This window comes from Triticum dicoccoides, chromosome 2B, assembly GCF_002162155.2.
Source record: "Triticum dicoccoides isolate Atlit2015 ecotype Zavitan chromosome 2B, WEW_v2.0, whole genome shotgun sequence".
Classification (NCBI taxonomy): domain Eukaryota; kingdom Viridiplantae; phylum Streptophyta; class Magnoliopsida; order Poales; family Poaceae; genus Triticum; species Triticum dicoccoides.
The window spans coordinates 669,906,660-669,912,659 of record NC_041383.1 but is presented as its reverse complement, the minus strand read 5'-3'; positions in this window follow the sequence as shown (position 1 = coordinate 669,912,659).

Below are 6,000 nucleotides of genomic sequence, written 5' to 3'. Positions count from 1 at the left end.
ATTGGTGGGACCTTCGAGTCTCTTTAGGATAGTATCACATATTGGGCGTGACAGTATCTCTACTTGGTGCAAGGAATTTGGCTAGCATGAGGGGGAAAGGCAAGCTCAACATGTTTCGATGGTCAATGACAATATATTTTAACTGAGATGTCGGAAAACATAAACCATTATGTTGTCTTCCTTGTCCAACATCAACTCTTTTAGCATGTCATACTTAATCAGTGCTTCACAATCATAAAAGATGTCTAAGATAATATATTTATATGTGAACCCCTCTTTCCTTATCACTTCCTATTAATTGCAACGATGACCAAGGCTACGTTCATCAACCCTCAACAATTTTTATGCCTCATACTTTCTATGTGTGAAGTTATCACTATCCATAAGATCAATATGAACTCTTTTATTCTTTCTACTTTCTCAAGATCATAGCAACAAAGCAAAGCTCTTGACTCAACACTAGTCTTTATTATAGATAGCACCCGGACTCGATTACATAAAGAGATCACAAAGCAAAACTCAAAACTACTTGATATGAAAACTTCAATCTACTAGATCAAGATAGTACTAAAAGGATCGAACTAAATAAAGCGGTAAAGATAGGAGTGTGATGGTGATACGATACCGGGGCACCTCCCCCAAGCTTGGCAGTTGCCAAGGGGAGTGCCCATACCCATGTGATTATTTCTCCTTCTTCACGGTTGGTGTTATGATCTTCTTGGCGATGATGCCCTTCAGGATATGGTTCTCCTTCTAGAGCTTATTGACTTGTTGTTTGAGGTCCATAATTTCTTTACGGAGCTTGCCCGTAATGGCCAAAGCTCCTTTTACCCAAGGATGCTGCATAGCTTCTGGAGAACACATGAAACTCTTTTTCATATTTTCATAAGAAATAAATCTAGAGTTGGAAGGGATGACCGAAGCAGGGACAACCAGGCTAGGTAGTTCCCCCATAGTGAATTCTGCTTGGAGACGAGAGGTAACTTCTTGATCTTCCTCCATGGCATCTATCCTTTTCAAATCAGCCTCCATCTCATCCTTCGTTGATGGTCCAAAGTGATAGGCATCGCTATTTGCTCCTGGACCTGGCGTTGGGTGAGACACCCGGCTCTCCCCAACTGACTCCTGAGAAGACATCTTGTTTTATTCTGTAACAGGAACAGCTTGAAACGAAAACAAAGGATATTTGCATGATACGGTGGTCAAAACCTTTGGGAGTATATATAATGAATTTTTACCGACCAAAATACGTAACATACAAGAAAACGGAGTCCGGGAGGCACACGAGGTGCCCACGAGACAGGGGGCGCGCCCTACAGGGGGGGCCTCCACTCTCGTGGGAGCCTCGTGTCCCTTTCGGACTACTTCTTTCTTCCTAAAATTCTTAAATAATCCAAAACTGATGAAAATTGCCATTGAAGTTGTTTTGGAGTCGGTTTACTTACCGTACCACATACCTATACCTTTTCGGAGTCTGGAACATTCTGGAAAGTGTCTCTTATGTATTCCTCAGGGGTTACGGTTTCAATAATATTAGTTTCAACATTGATAGGATTACCTGAAATATAATGTTTAATTCTTTGACCGTTTACCACCCTCGGATTTGTGCCTTCAAAGTTGTTGATTTTTATAGCACCAGAACTATAGACCTCCTCGATAACGTTGGGACCTTCCCATTTTGAGAGAAGTTTTCCTACAAAAGATCTTAAACGAGAGTTGAATAATAACACATAATCTCCTACGTTAAGCTCACGCTTTTGTATCCTCTTATCATGCCAGTGTTTGACTTTTTCTTTGAAAAGCTTGGCATTCTCATAAGCTTGGGTTCTCCATTCATCAAGTGAGCTAATATCAAACAACCTCTTCTCACCGGCAAGTTTGAAGTCATAATTGAGCTCCTTAATAGCCCAATATGCTCTATGTTCAAGTTCAAAAGGTAAATGACATGCTTTTCCATAAACCATCTTATATGGAGACATACCCATAGGATTTTTGTATGCAGTTCTATAGGCCCACAATGCATCATTAAGTTTTTTGGACCAATTCTTTCTTGATCTATTAACAGTCTTTTGCAAAATTAATTTGAGCTCTCTATTGCTCAACTCTACTTGACCACTAGACTGTGGATGATAAGGAGATGCTATTCTATGATTAACATCATACTTAGCAAGCATCTTACGGAAAGCACCATGAATAAAATGTGAACCACCATCAGTCATAAGATATCTAGGGACTCCAAACCTCGGAAAAATAACTTCTTTAAGCATTTTAATAGAAGTGTTATGATCAACAGTACTAGTTGGAATAGCTTCTACCCACTTAGTAACGTAATCAACAGCAACTAAAAGATGTGTATAACCATTAGAGGCAGGAAAAGCTCCCATATAATCAAAGGCCCAAACATCAAACGGTTCAATAACAAGAGAGTAATTCATAGGCATTTTTTGATGTCTACTAATGTTACCTATTCTTTGACATTCATCACAAGATAAGACAAACTTACGAGCATATTTGAAGAGAGTAGGCCAATAAAAACCAGATTGTAGTACCTTGTGTGCAGTTCTATCTCCAGCGTGGTGTCCTCCATAGGATTCAGAGTGACACTTGCGTAGAATCTGTTCCTGTTCATGATCAGGCACACAACGTCTAATAACACCATCTACTCCTTCTTTATAAAGGTGTTGATCATCCCAGAAGTAATGTCTTAAATCATAAAATAACTTTTTCTGTTGCTGGTATGTGAAACTAGGCGGTATATATTTAGCAACAATGTAATTAGCATAATCAGCATACCAAGGAGCAGTACGAGAAGCATTGATGACCGCTAATTGTTCATCAGGAAAGCTATCATTATTAGGTAGTGGGTCATCAAGAACATTCTCTAACCTAGACAAGTTATCTGCAACGGGGTTCTTAGCTCCCTTTCTATCAATAATATGCAAGTCAAATTCTTGGAGCAAGAGAACCCATCTAATGAGTCTAGGCTTAGCATATTTCTTTCCATAAGATATTTCATAGCAGCATGATCAGTGTGAATAGTAACTTTGGAATCAACAATTTAAGGTCTAAACTTATCACATGCAAACACAACTGCTAAGAACTCTTTTTCAGTAGTAGCATAATTTCTCTGGGCAGTATCAAGAGTCTTACTAGCATACTGGATAACATTCAATTTCTTATCAACTCTTTGCCCTAAAACAGCACCTACAACATAATCACTAGCATCGCACATAATTTCAAAAGGTAAATTCCAATCAGGCGGCTGGACAATAGGTGCAGTGATCAAAGCTTTCTTAAGTGTTTCAAATGCTTCTACACAATCATCATCAAAGACAAAAGGAATATATTTTTGCAATAAATTAGTCAGAGGCCTAGTGATTTTAGAAAAGTCCTTAATGAACCTCCTATAAAAACCGGCGTGACCAAGGAAACTTCTTATACCTTTTATGTCCTTGGGACATGTCATCTTTTCAATAGCATCAACTTTGGCTTTATCAACTTCAATACCTCTCTCGGAGATCTTGTGCCCCAAGACAATGCCTTCATTGACCATAAAGTGACACTTTTCCCAATTCAGGACGAGACTAGTGTCTTCGCATCTCTGCAAAACTCGATCAAGGTTGCTCAAACAATCATCAAAAGAGGATCCATAGACGGAGAAGTCATCCATGAATACCTCACAAATCTTTTCACAAAAATCAGAGAATATAGCCATCATGCATCTTTGAAAGGTAGCAGGTGCATTACATAAACCAAAAGGCATACGTCTATAAGCAAAAGTACCAAAAGGGCAAGTACAAGTAGTTTTAGATTGATCCTTCGCTGACACAGGTATTTGAGAGAAGCCAGAATAACCATCTAGAAAGCAAAAATGTGTGTGTTTGGATAGCCTTTCTAGCATTTGATCAATAAAAGGTAAAGGGTAATGATCTTTCTTAGTAGCTTTATTTAACTTATGGAAATCAATTACCATCCTATAACCTGTAATAATTCTTTGCGGGATCAATTCATCTTTATCATTAGGAACAACGGTAATACCTCCCTTTTTAGGAACACAATGGACAGGGCTTACCCATTCACTATCAGCAACAGGATAAATAATACATGCCTCAAGGAGCTTTAGTATCTCCTTTCTTACCACTTCCTTCATCTTGGGATTTAATCGTCTGTGAGGATCTCTAACTGGCTTGGCATCTTTCTCCACTAAAATTTTGTGTTGACATAATGTGGGACTAATGCCCTTAAGATCATCCAGAGTATATCCAATAGCAGCTCGGTGTTTCTTCAGAGTTTTCAATAATCTTTCCTCTTCTTTCTCTGAAAGGTTAGCACTAATAATAATAGGATATATTTCTTTTTCATCAAGATAAGCATACTTAAGATTATCAGGTCATGGTTTGAGTTCAAACACGGGATCACCCTTGGGTGGAGGGGGATCCCCAAGAATTTCAACGGGAAGGTTATGTTTCAGCATAGGTTCCTGTTTAAGGAACACTTCATCTATTTCTTCCCTTTCCTTCATAAACATATCGTCTTCATGCTCTAGCAAATATTGTTCTAATGGATCAGTTGGAGGAACAACAATGGAAGCAAGACCGATAATCTCATCCTTACTAGATGGTTCCCTTTCACGAGGTTGTCTACTAAACTTAGCAAAATTAAACTCATCAGACATACCATCTATGCCAACAGTGACAATATTCCTTTCACAATTAATCTTAGCACTAGCAGTATTCAAGAAAGGTCTACCAAAAATAATGGGACAAAAATCATCTTGTGGGGAACCAAGAACAAGAAAATCAGCAGGGTATTTAACCTTCCCACACAAAACTTGAACATCTCTAACAATCCCAATATGTTTAATGGTATCCCTATTAGCAAGCTTAATAGTAACATCAATGTCTTCTAATTCAACGGGTGCAATGTCATGCATAATTTCTTTATAAAGATCATAAGGTATCGCACTAGCACCAGCACCCATATCACATAAACCATGGTAACAATGATCTCCTATTTTAACAGAAATAACACGCATGCCTACAATAGGTCTACGTGTCTTAGTATCAGGTCTAGCAATATTAGCAGTTTCACCCAAGAAAGAAATAACATGCCCATCTAAGTCCTCATCCAAGAGATCTTTAATCATAGCAATACTAGGTTCAACATTAATTTTCTCAGGAGGTGTATAAGTCCTAGTATTACTCTTACGAACAACAGTCGAAGCTTTAGCATGATCTTTTATCCTAACAGGAAAAGGAGGTTTTTCAACATAAGCAGTAGGAACAATAGGATCACTATAGGTAATAGTCTTTTCTTGGACTGTAATAGGTGCAACTACTTTCACTTCAACAGGAGGATTATATTTAAACCACTTCTCTTTAGGGAGATCAACGTGAGTAGCAAAAGATTCACAGAAAGTAGCTACTATCTCAGAGTCAAGTCCATACTTAGAGCTAAATCCACGAAAAGCATCGGTATCCATAAAAGATTTAACACAATCGAACTTAGGTGTCATACCTGACTCCTTACCATCGCCGGAACCCCAATCTTCAGAGTTGCGTTTAATTCTTTCCATTAAGTCCCATTTGAAATCAATAGTCTTCAGCATATAAGAACCAGCACAGGAAGTATCGAGCAGGTTGCGATTATCAAGAGAAAGCCGAGCATAGAAATTCTGAATAATCATTTCCTGAGAGAGCTCATGATTGGGGCATGAATATAAAATTGACTTAAGCCTCCCCCAAGCTTGAGCGATGCTTTCTCCTTCGCGAGGCCAGAAATGTTGGGGAATGTAGTAATTTCAAAAAATTTCCTACGCACACGCAAGATCATGGTGATGCATAGAAATGAGAGGGGAGAGTGTTGTCCACATACCCTCGTAGACCGAAAGCAGGAGCGTTATGACAACGCGGTTGATGTAGTCGTATGTCTTCACGATCCGACCGATCTAAGCACCGAACGTACGGTACCTCCGAGTTCAGCACACGTTTAGCTCGATGA